General features: G+C 30.4%; 1 protein-coding gene across 1 annotated transcript in view; it reads left to right on the forward strand.

Annotated features, from left to right (window-relative positions):
* Positions 1 to 1,180: 1,180 nt before the first annotated feature.
* The window catches only part of LOC119632204, a 72,569-nt gene continuing 57,929 nt past the window's right edge, over positions 1,181 to 15,820 (forward strand). Inside the window, exons 1-2 of the mRNA XM_038025012.1 lie at positions 1,181 to 1,319; positions 2,868 to 3,075. The gene's annotated coding sequence lies outside the window, so the exon portion shown is untranslated. The remainder of the gene's footprint in view (positions 1,320 to 2,867; positions 3,076 to 15,820) is intronic.

Consider the following 15,820-nt stretch of genomic DNA (forward strand, 5'->3'; position numbering starts at 1 on the left):
AAAGGGAATTGAATAACCCAAGCATTGGCAAAAATCTTAAATCCCTTAAATCTTCAGTAATCAAATATGTCTTCAAATTCGATTATCAAATATAGGGCTTGATATCTTCGCTAAGAATCTACTACTACTAGTAATGATCTGCAATAGAAATCATTGATATATGCCTTAGCTCTATTAAATGCTAATATCTAGACCACATAGCCTGGGTTATTAATAAGATGTTAATAAGTGACGTGTACGTTAAGTTAAAATACGTCAACGCATCTATAGAATAATTTCGGATGGAACATATATTAATGCATAAGGTATCGACATCTTATTTTATATTTATTCTAAGGGGCACTCAAATAAAATAATCCCCGAAAATATTAATTAAAAATGTATACCATATAATTGAAAAGGAAAAAATGTCCAAATTATGTGAATTTTTATTTTTCCATTTATTTTAAACGACGGAACATAACTTTTGCACAACCATTTAATAGAAATAATTACCTAATAAACATAACAACTTTCGTAGATATGACAAGATTTCATGTAACATGTTATGTTACAGAATTTTTGTAAAAACTATAAGAAAAAAGAAAAAAAAAAGAAAAGAAAAAACACAAAAATTGTGCCTTTTTTTTTTCTTATAAAGTTTTCAAAAACAGCACTTACCAACATCCGAACAATTTACCATTTTGACTTATTGGCATTGATACAAAACATTTTTGTCGTTTTTCATCTTTATAACCAAAATTTTTAATACCTTTTTTCTCCATTTTTTTTTTTTTTTATATAGAATTCAATAATGACTTCAATACTAAATTATAACAGTTTGAAAATGTTAAGAGAAAGCTTATAAAGTTTATATGAATTTTAAGAGAGAAAATATTTGCAATGCAAGAGTGATAAGCATAGGTGAGAGCAAAAATTTGGTTTGATAGAGAGATTGCATTTTAAATAACTGTTATAATATCGTTAAGGTTTAGCACAATTGTGATATAAAATCAGGTTGGCTTTGCTAAGAAAAAACAGTTGATTGGTAAACGTGCTCATTAACGGTATGCGTAACGTGTTGACTGTTAGGACGCGGCAAACATATATACCGTTAAAAAATATATAAATATAATATCAAAAAAAAAAAAAAAAGAACAAACGAAAAAAAGGAAAAACTAAAACGCAAAAAAAAAAAAACAAAAAGAAAAAGAAAAAGCATAACAAAAATAATGTTAATAATATTAAATATGCATAAGAAAAACGAATAAGTTTGACAACAGGAGTGTAAGGTTAGATCAAGGATAATTATCTTACGTTACTAATATACATATACAAATGTACGTACATGTACAATATATATATATTACATTGTATATGTAAACCTATATGATGTGATGTGATATATATATGTGCATAAAACTAAAATGCTTATGCAGTGTTTCCATTGATAATAAGTAAATGTTGGGATATATATGTATATATATATATATATATATATATATATATATATACATAATCTTTTATTTATTTATTTTTTTTTTTGCTTAAGCTTCAATTTATAACGCCAAAGGTGTGCAAATTTTCATATATTTAGCTATCGTATTCCAACACAAAAGTAGAAGTGTGAATATTTAAATTTATAAAGAGATAATTATAAAGCTGGCCTAGAGCGGCTAACTCACATTTCACTATTGAGTGAACTTAAGCCAGTATCACATATAGTACACACAAGCCCAGCAAGTGCAAGGCAATGTCAAGCATTTAAAATGTTTCCACCACTAAAAATCTCAACTTATAAACTTACATATATATACTTATAAATAAATAAATATATATATATATGTATATATATATACATAGATATATACATATATATCCATATATATATATATGTATATATATACATATATATATATATTTTTTTTTTTTTTTTTTTTCATTTTGCGACCGTGTGTGTGTATTCACGCGTTTGTGCATTTAGACACGTAAACACTAACACTTATCAATTATGTTTGCAAATTCATCGGTGCGTATGTGCAATGTAATGAGCAAAGCATTTGGCTTTCGGGCTTTCGGGGCCATTTCGTGGCGCTCGCTGACATTGGTTTGGTTGTTGCTTTTAATGAGATTTTATGCTAAATATATTTTTGAGAATGCAGAAAATTACATTACATGGCCAATAACAAAACATGGAGTAAAATAAAAAATAAATAAATAATAATAAGGTTTAATAATATTATTTTATACGACTATTGTGCGTTGTGTGTAATGCATTTTCTTCAATTTTCTTGTCAAATGCAATCAATTAAAGACTTCGCTGTGTCCATCAATCAAATCAATAAATAAATTTAAGAACAAAAAATAAACAAAATTCTTTCAATCAATCACTAAATTAAAAAATTAAAAAAAAAGTCAATCAATCATAAAATAACAGAAACAAAAAAAAAAAAGAAAAAGAAAATAATTTTTTCCTTTAAACGAATACAATGAAATATTCTTACATGCACTTCAAAGGAATAAAAAGCAAGAGGAAACTAGGATAAAATAATAGAAAAGCAAAGCAACGTAATACAAAAAAAAAAAAGAATAAATAAATAAAAATAAATAAATAAATAAATAAAAAAAAAAAGCAAAGAAAAAATAATTTTCTCACGTAATTATATATCTCAAAGGAAAGGTACTTGTTGTAAACACTAATCTTACTTTCGAATAAGTTAAGCAAAGGAATTTTAAAGTTTTCCTCCTAAAAAAAAAAAAAAACGAAAATGCAAACCGAACGTAATTTGCAGAATATTCAAAGGATTTACAAATTATTTTCAACGCATTATAAGTTAAAAAACAAGAAAGAAATAATTATTATTATTATTTTATTTTTGTTTTTTCAGATCTAAGTAATTATCGTTTAGGTGAAATAAATGAACCAGTTGTTGTGAAACGATTATAAAAACAATGTATTAAGAATTATTTTAAAGAATAACGAGCGAATGGATATTTTGTCAATTAATCGCTTAACAAACAATTTAGCTTTCCTAAGCTATATTCTATAGCGTTGGATGTGCAGAAAATTTTTGCTTTGGATTAATTATACAATCGGTAAAGTTGACTTTTCATAAATATTATCATAAATAGCACAGAAACTATATATAATTATCTAACACTGTTCTAAGCATAGAATATTAGACTATATTTCTTGCGTTATGTTAATGTAAAGGCAACACTAACTAATAAAACAATACGTTTTAATGATCCATTTTTCCTTGCCTGTGTAGGGAACCCGTGTGATTCAAGAAATCGTGATAGAAGTTTAAAGTTTGGCGCATTTATTTTGTGTTTGGAAATCGATTTCCAAAATCTCTCCTTCTATTCTTCATCTCTGTAGCATTTTTGATATTGAAAGTTGCCAAGATCGAAAACGAAAATGATTCGTTTCACATTTCTAGTATATTCTGATTCAGATCATTTGTTTTCCTTATTCATATAATCAGTTGTGAATTAATGCGTATGCATTTACAGAACGGCTAATGAAAAATCGTCAAGGCCCCGTTGAGGCGGTCCGTCCATCCTAAATGCACGAATAAATATGAAAGACTAAATTGCAAGTGAAGTCGCAATTATTTAAAGTTATAACTATACTTATCAGATTGCTAAAGTTTCGTAATATATATATGCATATCCATAACTGATTTTGCCTTAATTAGTTCTGACTGTTGTTGTAACCAATAATCGAATTACAAATGGTTTGATATTTCTTAGGACACTGAACACATATTTATCAATAATTTTCCGCTACATAAAGTAGACATCTAGGTGATATTTAAGAAAGGCATATTTCATTTTGTATATATATATATATATATATATATATATATAGTCATCGAAGAAGTGTTTGTTTTTTCTTCTTTTTCAAAACTTAAATATAAAAGATATTCACATAAATTTTCTTTTATTTTAGTTATTGAATAATGCCATTATTAATTAAACATGATATCGTCTCTCGACCAATAATGCGAATAATCTTGATCAATAAGGTTATTCAGAGTTCGCGATTTATATTAGTAACCCAATGCTCCGACACATTATTCCAACGTGAGAAACCAAATAAAGTTACATCGTATGATCTTTGCCACATTTCTCGACATTGAACGATCGTTCAATTCCTCTCCCAATAAATGGATTTTATCATAAAATCACCATTTTGTTGAAACCACATCCCGCTCAAGACGAAATCACTTACTTTTTATCAAAAAAAAAAAAAAAAAAAAAAAATGCAGTTATCATGTCATTCACTGACGGTAACTGTAATGCCATTTTCATGTTTAAAAATGACACTTTGGACCAAAAATTAATTTTTGTACACATATAAAGTCATTTAAGAATATCAGATGTGTGTTTTCTTTACACCGCAGTGGCAAGAATCCTTATATACGAGGACATTTAATCAAATATAAGCTTTATCCGATATGCAGGATATATAATCAAGGATTTATTGTTTGTGTAGTAAGTTTTCACAATTGTTGGACGCTATACAATCACATACGATTTGTATTCCACAAGTAATTGCATGATCCAGGCAATAGATTGAGACCAAAATTTGATCCAAATTTTAATTAAAAGAATATTTTATTTACGTTTTTATTTCATATCAAGAAACGGGCAACACTACACGTTCAACTTCAGGCTGCAGGAGTTGATTGATATCCACAACTTTTTTCTGTTATTGTTACTTATCTTCTTTTTTTTTTTTAAGATATGATCAATCATTCAAGGAGTATCCTTTACAGCTGTAAAACGTGGTAAAACGGTGACGGGGTAAGAAGTAAGGGAGAAGAAAGATGGGTAGGTGGTGGGCTCACTACAGCAGGGACCAAGCAAGCTCTAACGCACTTGAGATCTGAGAACCCGTAAACACTGATAAATATTCGTTTATGTTGGCTAATAATAAAAAATATACTTTCCTGTTCTTCTTTTCGCTTTTAGTCTACACGTGAATCTTTGGATTTATTTTTCGATTTGACATTTTTGATATTTTTTTATTCGATTTTATTCGGTATAGATGAAGTTGGTCTTCGAATATAGAACAAGAAGTTTTCCTAAAAACAGATAGACATTTCTTATTAGTAACATAATCCCTTTGTTGGGAGCATCATTACTTGGCCTCAAGAATGCAAATAAAAATAACTTTTTCTATTTTCTATTATATATATGTATATATAATTCTAAATTCGATTTATGACTCGGGAAAGAAGCTAAATGGAAAAATGTTTCTTGTAAAAAAAATTTTCATGGCAGCTGGATATTTTTTTTCGGAGCTGTTGTCTTAAATCCGAGTACTTGAGCATTATAGCGAATTGATGATAACAATCTTTTAACTTGATAGGCAAATACTATGAACAGATTTAAGAATTATTTCTGCTCAGCTTTCAATTTTCGAAACTCTTCTCTTAATGATAGCTAACCGAGTTTGATGGCACATTATTTTTAGGTAAAAATTTCCAATAATTCCTGATTGATTGCGACAAATATTTTTACAATTTATAATAATTTGACTATGTCTTATCACCTAATATAAGCAGTCACAATTCATGTCTATCCGAATAGAGGTTAACAAACTTTTAGTGAAAATCTTGTATGTGTGTGTACGAGTGCGAATAAATGGCAATCAATTTTAGATAAGGTATTTACAGAGTTTTAATCAATTTTATTCCGCAAATTTCATATCAATAACTGTTGCAGTTTGTATGTAATGCACTATAAGAATATGAAATACATTGAAATAATAATAACTGTTGCGCTAAGGAAGTATGGCAATCTGCACCAATACGTGCCCTTCGATTTCCCGAAGTCAATGAACGGGAAAATGGCAACACCTGTTTATTTAATACTTCCGCGAAGCTTAGGCGTAACTTTCAGCACTTGGGCTAAAGATATTTCCTACGCAGTTTGCAGCAAACATGTACTGAGCAATTCTTTTTAGGGATCCTTACCTCCGTGGGCAACCAATTTTTTAAGTAATGTATTATAGCTTTGAGCAAAGCAATATGTAGCCGACAGCACGCTTCCATTTGAATTTGCGATACGTTCTTAGAGGGCATCTCCGAGGGTATTTTCCGTTAGGCGAAGGTACATCGCCGCGATCCAGCTGCCACTAAATTCTCAAGTTACTTGGTAGTTTTTAGTATTATCAAAATTATCTGCATCGGTATCCTTGACACCTTGAAAGGCGGACAAAAAGCAATAACAAAATAGTGCTGACTTTTAGTCTTTTAAGTTATCATGCTGTAGCTTCCAAGAAGTCATTACACAACATATAACTCAATAAGCTCGTAGTATGACGTACAGATTTAGGAGAGAAGTTTTAGAAAATACCAATCTAAAGATATGAAGTGTTTTAAAATGTCATAACACTCCGGCCGTCAGTTTGCATTTTACAGTTATTTTGATGGCGTAACACAGGGAATACAGATTCCTCCACTGTTTTATAAAAATGACGGTAACGTTACCAAAACAACATATGGATTCATTAAGAGAGATGACATCTACCAAACCATGTATTATGTGATTAAACAAGACGGAGATTACGGAAAAAAATTCGTTACTTCAATAGTAACGATTTACGTTAAGCCAGTAGGTAATTATGAAGGAAGCAGTCAATGTTTGCGTGTTTCCTTCAGAAACTTTTCATTTCCTTTGTCTTATCAAACTCAAAGAAGAACAATTAATCAAAAGAGATTGAAATAAGGAATATTTTCGCAAAAGATTTGGAAAACCGAATCGTTATCTTTTTTATTATTGCGGGTGATAAGAACTGTATTGCGTTAAATATATTACCTGAGAAACTAGAAGGAAAACGAAATTATGTAACTTGCGGAAAAGACAAGCAAGAATTATACGTGTATTTTTCGCTTGACTCATCTATGCCTATACAATTGTGAGCCTTAATAGGAAATTTGTTTGATCCGTTAACCTTAACTCTTTAATTAATTTATTAATTTATTTGAAATAATTTAATATTGCAAAAAAAAAAAAAGTTATGCTTAAAGCAAGTGGACTATTAAATTATGTGGAACTATTTAAATTAGTGTAAAAGCTTTAGTGAAAAGTCGAACCGCCACTCAATGTCTGCAGGATTAATAGATAGTGAAGAAAAAAAAACCTCTTTACCTATTTCTCTCTTTGCTGGATACTAGCTACTAATAGGGGATGCAGATCAGAGGAAAAAACAAGAATTATATGTTATATGTTATTGAAGTTTTTGTTCCCTTTCTAACCAATTATATATGTTTTTGTTTTTTATTAGCTTTTATATATAAAAAAGAAGGGGGAAAACCTTTTCGTGTGCATTCGTCAAAAAGGCAACTTGATGCAGGCGTCGTCCAACCTTATGTAAGGATTTAGATGAAATGCTTGATAACAAGCCAAAAATCATGACCACATAAAACTATGATGACTTGGGGATGCTTTATTCCCCTTTTTGAGCGAGCTCTATTACTTTTCAAAAGCGTACTCCAAATAGACTGTTTTTTGTTCTTTTGTACTTCTTTGTACTTGCATAGAAGTATAAAAACTTTAACGATCATTATATGCAAACTTTTAAACGTTCGTATGCATAATGTCGTCTACGACATGCATTGTAACGTTAAGAACGACAACTTTCTTGTTAGGACACGCTTCTTGGGTTAATGAAAATAAGAAAATACAACTAGTATGTCATAAATCAATAAATGTGCATAATAAAATTTAAAAAAAATTTAATTACACTAAAAAGAAAATGAGGTAGAATGATGTCTATATATACATATATATACCGTTAATACTAAAAATTCGGAGGGATTTTTTAACTTTAACGTTAATACTAATGGCTCTTAACGATATTAGATTGAAGATCACACGAAAGGTATTGCGATAGTTTTAAGAAATTCTACGAATGTCTCAAGAGACAAATAATTTAACGATGAGAAGTTTTTAAAACGATTATCTTTACAAAGTACGAATTAACAAAACTTTTAATTATTGTATACTACTACTACAAGTGCATTTGCCTTCATAGCAAATGTTATACTGAGATGAAATCCTTCAAAGCGTTTTCAATCGAATGTTCTGACATAATGCGTACACGGTATATGGCACAACCGTGACTTCTCGTTTTTCAGCTACGTTGTCTATCAACATATTTGCGGTAATCCTTCTCACCGCTCTTGATGTTTCTAGTTTTAAAGTGAATGTACACAAACACGTGCACTCAGGTATGGCTAACCATTTTAAATGATAGTCTACTAGCTGCGTCAGCGAAAAATTGCTTATCGATTTAAATCTTGCATGAATATTTTTGCTTCCGCTTAAGCGTTTAGCTTAGCACAACAAGAAACATTTATTCCATAAACTTTTTATAAATGTGAAATTTATCGACGCCCAAATCCCTTACATCTTGATTAATTAAAAAGCATTTCTTTTCTTTATTATAATTCTTCAGTACAAGCTTTGAAATTCATTCGTTACTTGTATTATGACAAATTGTAACTTAATGATTTTAAGGGATTTTCATTTCCTTTGCTTGGGAGGACCCTTTCACAGACAATCTAAATTCTCACACACTTGTGGCATCTTTTACTCGAGCCCATGCGTTAACGAAAGTGAGACTTCTCAAAATTTAAAATGTTTGGAATGCTGCGTAATCTAGTGGATAGGATGTCCGTATATTAGGAGGGAAATAAGATGATGCTTTCCGTACCCATTGTTTCACTTTCCTAATGGTACAATATTTATATCGCTATTGTCCTTGAAGATTTTAGCGAAATCAAAGACTATTTGTTTTCTCTTCTGCTCGTAAAATCGATTTCGGGACGACAATCAAGCTTTATCTTTCAATATTTGCCCGGGTCTCACGTTTCGGAAAACCCTTTAAAAATGCCCGAGATGGACCTCTTTTCACAATTTGGTAACCAAAAAGTCTTAACCGTTAGGCTATTGAATGTAATGAAAATTTCATTTAAGTTCATTTAGTATTCTTTTAGGGAAGATAGGGAAATAAAAATTTGAAAATTCGTAAAACATTAAAATTGATTTTATTACAATGTATCGTAAAATTTTAGCAAATTGCAATTTTTGGTCAACCACTCCAGAAATTGAACTTGGGTTGTTCGGTCGAACATTTTACCCGTTTGGCTACGACTACGATAATTGTGCATAATTTTATATAATTGATTTAAAGTAGCGAGAAAACAGTTGTTGCTAATTGTGTGCACCATAGGGACGTTTAAGGCAAGCTAAAGACTCTACAAAGGCGCCGTGATTGTACTATGTTTTGTCAAGTTAAACTTTCCATTTTGACATTACAAGTTACTAGAATTAAAACGAAGTGCCCTAACATTGTTATTATATCGACTTCTACAGTGTTGGGGAACACTTATGGCGTAACTGTTTTGCATAGTAATAAGAGCAGTAAAGTACGAGATGATCTCTTCTGAACTACGGCAACTACATTGCAAAGGTCTAACAGTATTAATACAATAGATTGGGAAATTTGATCGGTTGCATGCCTGAACAAACCAGTTCGCATAATTGCCAGAATAACAAATGAACTGTGCAATCTAATATAACGGTGGTAATGAAGTAGCGACATACCCAAAGCTGCCATAAATCGTAATTCCTGGCGGAAATTTTTCAGATAGTTATTGCTTTTAATTTTGAGTTGAATTACGAAATTAGAAAAGTGCAGAGAGAGAGAGAGAGAGAGAGAGAGAGAGAGAGAGAGAGAGATAGATCTATCGTTTCGTACAGAAAATTAATAAAAAAAGTGTGTTCAATATCAATCCTACCAAATTGAAGAGAAAAGTGTAGAAAGTCTGGTAGCAAAAAATCTTCATCGTATTAAGATTGGAGTTGAAAAGTTACGGTTCAAAGTTCTCAGTAACTCCAACATACATCGTAGGATTACTAAAAATACATTGCCAGCGCTTTATATAGCTTTAATACGTCATGGATCGCTCTGAACAGGTGGTAATCAGCAGGCGCTATATCTGGTGAGTACACCGCGTGCGGCAGAACATCCCATTCGATTTGCAACAGTATATCTATGACAAGCTTCGACAGCGGTTTTCTGCCAATCAAACAGTAAAAATAATGAATGTCGTAAATGCAATTTTTAACGGTACATGTTTAATGCTTGAGCAACTCAGTAGTACTAAAAAAAAAAAAATTGTCATTTTATAGGAAGGTTTCATAGAAAGTTCAAAATCATCGAATTTAATCGTCGCGTACATTAATACTTTGCCTTTGTTTTTCATTTTCTTTGCCTAGCATTTCAGCACTTGTTATACTTATGAACATTTTCCTTATTTACTCTATTTAAGTCTCTTTAATTTTGACTTAACTTAAATGATTGCTGAGTAAATATGTGTCGTAACGTTTATCGCTTAATATATACTTTGACTTGTATTATAATGCCTTTTAGCCGCTGATGTACATTTTATGTCTCTTTGCAATTTTTATTTCTATGTGTTAATGTATCTCTCGTGAAATGGTTATAAACATTTAACGATAACGACCATATTTATAGCCATATTTGTTGTTATTTCTTGGGTTTGGCTCTGTTTTATGACAAAAATGGCTAACTTTTGTTAACTGGTTGGGGATGTGCGTTTTCCTCACTTATTGATAATAATATAAGATTGTATAAAAGGTTTTACACACATTACATATCAATATATTTGTTCCTTCACGCTTGTTCATGGTCTAAAAGAAGAAGAAGAAAAAAAAAAAAAAAACAACTAATAATAATAACGCAATTATATGTTTAAAAATTAATTAATGATATGTATAATAAAAAAAAAAAAAAAAGTATTAATAAAAAGAAAAAAAAGTTGAAAGAAGAATTTTTAATTAATAAATCATAAAAATCATGTTGCGGCAAAAACAACAATATATATATATATATATAACAATATATATTTTATTATATTATGTATATATGTATATATATATATTATAGATCCGTTATAAGAGAAATGATGAAGCAAATGTTCAAGCTAGCAGAAGCATAAAAAAAAAAAAAAAACACTGATAATGATAATAAATTATGACAACTACCACGCGAAACATTTTCTTTTTTGCTTCATATTGTATTAAAAATTAAATCGACGTATATAAGCGGGTTACGTAACTACTCGGCAACAACGTTCAAGCCCATATATGCACACGCATATGAAAAGGGAGGCGTACATATTCCGGTATAAGAGAGCGGATGTGTGTACGCGAAATCATTTTACGACACCCACGCAGCCACGTACATTTATATTAACACTTGCAAACTGTTGTATATGCCAACAAATAGCATAAACTGTTTAATTTGGTTCAAAAAAAAAAAAAAAAAAAAAAAAAAAGAGAGGAAAAGAAGTTATGAGTTTGCAGTCTGCATTACCGGATGGTCTATCCAGCGCTTTAAAAAAAAAAAAAAAAAAAAGGATAAAGTTAAGCGACTTTAAATGAATATCTAAATAAAAGTTCACTGTACTTATAGAACGCAAAGAAATATTGATAATAATTAGTTTTGTAGATTTCTTTAATTTTTTAACCCGAGATCCCGAGATCTTTTGAGAACAATTGGATAATTTATTCAAGTTTTTACTCGCCTGCTCTCTATTTCGGAGAGTGTGATAAAGTGTAAAATTTTTGATATCCAATACCTGCACCTAGAAGGCATTGGTTCCCATCTGGATATCTACTGAGAATTAGTTTACAGTTTATTTACCGTTTTCCATAGCAAAATATGTAAGCGATTTTTTCTTTAAAGCTGCTTAGCAGTTGAATATGACTTTAAAGATGGTTTAAAACGTTTCATATATTAATTTCTATAGATTTATTTGTTTGGCTGTGTGTCAAGACCGTTTAACGTTTTTTCAGAAAAAAAAAAAAAAAAAAAAAAAAATTGAACTGATTATTTTCGATTTTATTTTAATTAAAAACCTGCAGTCGATTTATGAAAGACCTTTTAAAACGTTTTATGTTTCTTTCGTCTATACAATTTATTCACTTTCCTTGATCGTCAGTTGCATTCAGAGATTTAAAGACAAGCTCTTCTTTTTTTAAATGTGCTTGAAATACATAAAGATAATAGTCTTTATATAGTCCACATATTCAGTTTTACCGATTGAGTTTAGCATTGAGTTGGTTGACAGAATTTTTTAATTAAGAAAGAACATCTTAAATGGAAAGAACGCAGTTCTTTAAACGCTAGAAAGAAAATTTTGCATAAATAAAACAGCTGCATAAGAGACCATTCATAATTTATTTATTTACATCCGACTTTTTTTTTTTTTTACACGGGATATACGTTCCTTAGAAAACCGTGCGAAAAAAATCGTGTGAAAAATACATGCGGTATACGATACATTTGCGGATATGTTCCACGATTTGAAAAAATTGTGTAAGATGAAAAAACTCGAAATAATTTCCTAAAAAACCGTGCAAAAAAAAAAAAAAAAATTTAATAATGCAATCCATAGTACATATATAGGAAAGAAGAAAGAAACAAATCAGATTTATTAGAAAGTAAAACTCGAACTAGTGCACAGTGTAAATTTAGCACATATATAAAAATATATAAAATTGAAAATAAATTTAGGATTAAAGGTTAATTTTGCTATTTGAAGACAAGCTTGCACGCGTTTATTATGCGCTGAACCAAAAATCCTATCATCAGTAGTTATATCAGATATATCTAGCGCACCTCTCAGGATTGATTCAAATGAAGAATTTCGTTGGTTATTGATAGCTTCTACTGGTTTTTTTTATTCTTGTAAAGTCTGTTAATAGCAGCTGGGCACCAACCGAATGACAATTGGTGTCGGTGTTGCTCCAGTTGTAGCTTCTATAAGATATTGTTAAAATAAGAATTAAATAAAATTTCTTTTGAGATAAGCGTTAGAAACAAAAAATTCGTGTAAAACAGTATATTTTTTCTTATTGATAAACGGAGTTATTGTGAAATCGGGCGAAAAGGGCAGTGTAAAAAACGAGTTAAGTGTATTTATTAAATTCATTTACTTCTTTCTTTTTTGTAAATGAGCAGCCCCTTAGGGAATTTTCCCGATATGCGCGGGCACAATGATGACTAGGACAGGTGGTCGACAGAAAGAGAGTAATATTTGTGCACGTCCGACTTAAATGGACAGACCACTGCGTGTGGGCGGTTTCTAAGGTAGGCAGTCCTGTTAAAGAACGACGAGACACAATTGCAGGACGATTCGGTGAGGAAGTCTTGAAGGTCTGTTTAAGTATTTAAAGCACTCATCCTTGATGTACCTAAGCATAAGCACATCACTATGCATATTACGCCAATAGTTTAGAGTATACCTTCGTCGTCCAGCTTTCGAGTACCTTAGCCTTTCACTATATGCGGTCGAGAGTCTTCAAGCAGTTTATATTCTCATTTTGGATAGATGAAGGTAGTATAAATAGTACGGATATCGGCTGGGGTGGAATAATTTTTGCACTGTTTTAAAAAATCAAGATCCTTGAATACGTTTTTCGGCACTTTCTGTCCAAAAAATGTTGGCTGACTTTCGAAATTAATTTGAAAGTGCACTTGCCCTCTTTGGTTTTAAGCAATTTTTTGTAAAAATTAAGAATGTAAGAGGAATTAAATAACTCACATATAAATCACATAGTTATCACAAAGTTAACCTAATAATATATATATATATATATATATATATATATATATATTGAACATTTGCATAAACTTATTCGCTTTATCAGCTGAAATGTGTGGAAGCTTGAAGTTATGCTTTGATTGATTGTCAGGCACAAACCAAAGTTATGTTTAGTATTTTTCTTAAAAAATACAAAACTCGTATAAATGTTTTTCCAAAAAAAGGTTAAAATAAAGTCTGTTCATGAAAGCGACAACTGAGTTATTCTAGAGCATGTCGTTTAATATTCATTTCGCTTGATTTAATCGTTTATTTGCGCCTGTCATATATAACGCATAGTGTTTATCGGTTTTTTTTTTTTTGTGTGTAAAGAGAAGAAAAAAATGTTCTTTAAAGAAATACGATTTGGTGGCTGTTTAGTGAGACTTATCCGATATTTATACAATAGGGCATTTTGAAGATTTTCCGCGGTTTTTTCCGCGGTATGGTATTGATGCCAGTTAACTGATTGTCTCAAACGAACATCTTAACAGTGTAAAAGATGACATATCAGCTTACATTTTTCTTCCAGATAGTTTTCTAATTCTTTGCTCGTGTGAAAAGTTATATTGATTTGAAAATCCGTCAAATATATGAAGAAATACGCTATGTAATGTTTTTTTACTATAAAGAAAAGGAAAAACGCTGCAAAAACATGCTGAAAAATTATTGAAGTATACGCTGAGAATGCTGTGAGTGATTTGTGCGATTTCGTTCCGGAAATTTCGATGTCAAAAATGCATCTCGCAGTTACTGAAAAACTCGATGAAAATTTGCCATTTGGGGGAGCAAAACAGGCTACGAAAAGAAGCATGAAACCATAGAAAAAACTGCGGAGACTTTTCAATATAAACCATTATAACAATATAGAATTTTTTATAGTCAATTAAATAGATTTTTTATAACGCTTCGTACTCCGTCTGTGGATTCGCTACAAAAAAAAAAAAAAAAAATAAAAAATAAATAATAATAATAACAAATACTTAAACTCTGCTTATGCAGAGAATAGGCGTGTGATTCGCATGAATTTAATAAGGACTTAAAACAGTTGGTATTTGCAGTGATAGTTTTTCTGCTTTGTTTTTGCGCCTTATGGCATAGTTTTCCGAGTTGCCAATAAATTTATATATACAATGTATCGGTCAATAAGTCCTGGAATAATGTTGAGTAGGAAGAACATCCTTTTTTTTCAACTTCATTCATTAATATAGACTTCATTCCAGCCAGCTTAAGGCTTTTCTAATATTGTTGTGGCTCTTCTCCTTAAAGGATCTGGCAACGCTTCTACAATACGCTTCAGTTTCCATAATCAATTTACCATTTCATTGCAATTATTTTCTCTGGAGCGTTTTTTGAAATCTACAAACAGACAATTGATGCTGGCGTTCACGCCTAGAGACCACGGTTGGTGGATTAATAATTCTAATTGCAAATGATCCAATTTTACAAGCAATTGTTGAAATCAATAATTCATTGATTTTGTGTATTCTATTCACGAGCGAATGCGGAGCTGGAAAGTTTTTTTATTTTGATTTGAGATTTTTGAAAGAAAATGCCGCGTTACACGCACAAAACAATTGCTAGAAATTATATGAAACTCTGAAAGGTGTTATTTGAGAATTTGCACGTTTTAAAAATAATACTATGGATTTCTTGTTAGGAGCACGACACGCTTTACATCCTAGGAGTTTATGCCCTATTGGTCTCTCCTTACTTCTTTCTTGTTAATCATCATCCTGTTTATACATGCATACATGATTTGCTTCGAGTAATAACGAATTACATAAAACAAAATGAAATTTATGTGTGAGTCCCGAGAATTATTGATTATTGGTATGTTATGTGCGATAAAATTATTATTTTATATATATTTATAAAATCATGGCTAATAAATAATATATATGTATATATGTGCAGTATAATTACTATTTTAAGTGCTGTTATTTAATCTGGCAGTTGGATTGGCAGTGAGAGAATATTTAATACAAAATCACGGATTATATGCAATAATGAAGAAAAGTACACTCGGGTTGAAGCGTACTTTTTATACCCATCGTTCAGGGTATATTTATGAGATGAAATTGTGTTAACGTTATGGGACTTGTCCTAATAATTTTCATTCAAAATGTCGACACAATTTCGATGAATAA

Source organism: Glossina fuscipes, unplaced genomic scaffold (genome assembly GCF_014805625.2).
Source record: "Glossina fuscipes isolate IAEA_lab_2018 unplaced genomic scaffold, Yale_Gfus_2 0, whole genome shotgun sequence".
NCBI lineage: Eukaryota > Metazoa > Arthropoda > Insecta > Diptera > Glossinidae > Glossina > Glossina fuscipes.